At 43.1% G+C, this 3,157-nt stretch overlaps 1 long non-coding RNA gene across 1 annotated transcript; it reads right to left on the reverse strand.

Moving 5' to 3' along the window:
* Positions 1–227: 227 nt before the first annotated feature.
* On the reverse strand, positions 228–3,125 carry LOC122132760. The gene is made up of 3 exons (XR_006152254.1): positions 2,976–3,125; positions 2,239–2,366; positions 228–329 (listed from the first exon to the last, which is right to left on the reverse strand). It is a non-coding gene; the product is annotated as an uncharacterized LOC122132760 (long non-coding RNA).
* Between the last annotated feature and the right edge of the window lie 32 nt (positions 3,126–3,157).

The following is a 3,157-nucleotide window of genomic DNA, read 5'->3' on the forward strand; positions in this document are numbered from 1 at the left end:
ACACACACACACACACACAGTCTCTCTCTATGGAGAACAGAGAAGTCACAGTAACTCACACACACACACACACACACACACACACACACACACACACACACACATACACACTATATGGAGAATAGAGAAGTCACAGTAACACACACACACACACACACACACACACACACATACACACACACACACACACAAGTCACAGTAACTCAGAGAAGGGCGTGTGTACCTAAGGACAGGTAGGTAGAGAACTTCCAGATCTCCTCCACCGTCTTGAAAGTCAGGATGAAACAATCTCGCTCAGCGTGCACAGAGAGCAGTCGTGCAGAGAGGTCCTAAATAACACACACACACACACACACACACACACACATATACACACACACACACACACACACACACACACACACACACACACACACACATATACACACACATAGACACACACACACATAGAGACACACACCCACATACACACACACACCCACATACACACACACACCCACATACACACACACACACACAGACACACACACACACACACACACACAGACACACACACAGACACACACACACACACATAGAGACACACACCCACATACACACACACACACAGATATACACATACGCACACACATAGACACACACAGATATACACGTTCACACACACACACGCACACACACACACACACACATATACACACACACACCCACATAGACATACACAACAAAGTGAACATATATGATGAATTTAGATGATGATCACTGTATGTGTGTGTATATATGTGATTGTGTGTGCATATATGTGATTGTGTGTGTATATATGTGATTGTGTGTGTATATATGTGTGTGTATATATGTGATTGTGTGTGTATATATGTGTGTGTATATATGTGATTGTGTGTGTATATGTGATTGTTTGTGTATATGTGATTGTGTGTGTATATATGTGAAATGTGTGTGCATATACAGACGTGGACAAAATTGTTGGTACCCTTCCGTTAAAGGACGAAAAAGCCACAATGGTCACTGAAATAACTTGAAACTGACAAAAGTAATAATAAATACAAATTTACTGAAAATGAACTAATGAAAATCAGACATTGCTTTCGAATTGTGGTTCAACAGAATAATAATAAAAATAAAAAAACGAATTAAACTGGCCTGGACAAAAATGATGGTACCCCTAGAAAAGATTTAAAATAATTTGACCAGAGACATGTTAGACTAAGGTGTGTCCTCTAATTAGCATTACAGGTCTCTTCAAACTTGTAATAAGTCAGTCTGCCTATTTAAAGGGTGAAAAGTAGTCACTGTGGTGTTTGTTATCATGGTGTGTACCAAACTGAACATGGACCACAGAAAGCTAAGGACAGAGTTGTCTCAGGAGATTAGAAAGAAAATTATAGACAAGCATGTTAAAGGTAAAGGCTATAAGACCATCTCTAAGCAGCTTGATATTCCTGTGACAACAGTTGCACATATTATTCAGAAGTTTAAGGTCCAGGGGACTGTAGCCAACCTCCCTGGATGTGGCTGCAAGAGGAAAATTGATGACAAATTGAAGAGACGGATAATACGAATGGTAACCAAAGAGCCCAGAACAACTTCCAACGAGATTAGAGGTGAACTCCAAGGTCAAGGTACATCAGTGCCAGATCGCACCATCAGTCGCTGTTTGAGCCAAAGTCGACCGAGGAGGACACCACTGTTGAAAGCAAATCATATAAAAGCGAAACTGGAATTTGCAAAAATGCATATTGACAAGCCACAGGGCTTCTGGGAGAATGTCCTTTGGACAGATGAGACAAAACTGGAGCTTGTCAGTTTCAAGTTATTTCAGTGACAATTGTGGGTTTTTCCTTCTTTAAATGAAGGGTACCAACTATTTTGTCCACGTCTGTATGTGATTGTGTGTGTATATATGTGATTGTGTGTGTATATATATGTGATATGTGTGTGTGTGCATATTAGGTATGAACATCACGACATGATGTGTGTGAGTGTGTGTGTGCTTATGTGTGTGTGTTGTGTATGTGTGTGTGTGTGTGTGTGCTTGTGTCATGTGTGTGTGTGTGTGTGTGTGTGTGTGTGTGTGTGATTGTGTTGTGTGAGTGTGTGAGTGTGTGATTGTGTGTGTGTGTGTGTGTGTGTGTGTGTGTGTGTGATTGTGTGTGTGTGTGTGTGTGTGTGTTGTGTGTGTGTGCTTGTGTCATGTGTGTGTGTGTGTGTGTGTGTGTGTACCTTAAACAGACTGCTGATATCTTGACTGCTGCTCTCCATCACTCTCAGTCTGGTGCGAAGAGCCTCCTGCAGTTCAGCATCACACTCCCCACTGGAGCGCCTCTTCCCACTGAACACCAGCACCACATCTACACACACACACACACACACACACACACACACACACACACACACACACACACACACACACACACACACACACACACACACACACACACACACACACACACACACACATTATATACAAAACACTCCCCACTGGAGCGCCTCTTCCCACTGAACACCAGCACCACATCTACACACACACACACACACACACACACACACACACACACACACACACACATTATATACAAAACACTCCCCACTGGAACGCCTCTTCCCACTGAACACCAGCACCACATCTACACACACACACACACACACACACACACACACACACACACACATTATACACAAACAAATCCCCACTGGAAAACGTCTTAACGCTAAAAACACCACTTCTACATCTAGACACACACACACACACACACACACACACACACACACACACACACACACACACACACACACACACAGCTGTATTTAGAGGGTTACACACACACACACACACACACACACACAACTGTGTTTAGAGGGTTACACACACACACACACACACACACACACACACACAGCTGTGTTTAGAGGGTTACACACACACACACACACACACACAGCTGTGTTTAGAGGGTTACCTGGAGAGAAGTGCTCCCCTTTTGCTAGAGACACAGTACTGCACCTACTCCACTGCTCCCCAACCTTACACTCCTGTCCTACAACACACACACACACACACACACACACGTCATCATCTATATCCTCTTCATCATCATCACACACACATCATCATCATCACACACACACACGTCATCATCTT

Source organism: Clupea harengus, unplaced genomic scaffold (assembly GCF_900700415.2).
Source record: "Clupea harengus unplaced genomic scaffold, Ch_v2.0.2, whole genome shotgun sequence".
NCBI classification, from domain to species: Eukaryota; Metazoa; Chordata; class Actinopteri; order Clupeiformes; family Clupeidae; genus Clupea; species Clupea harengus.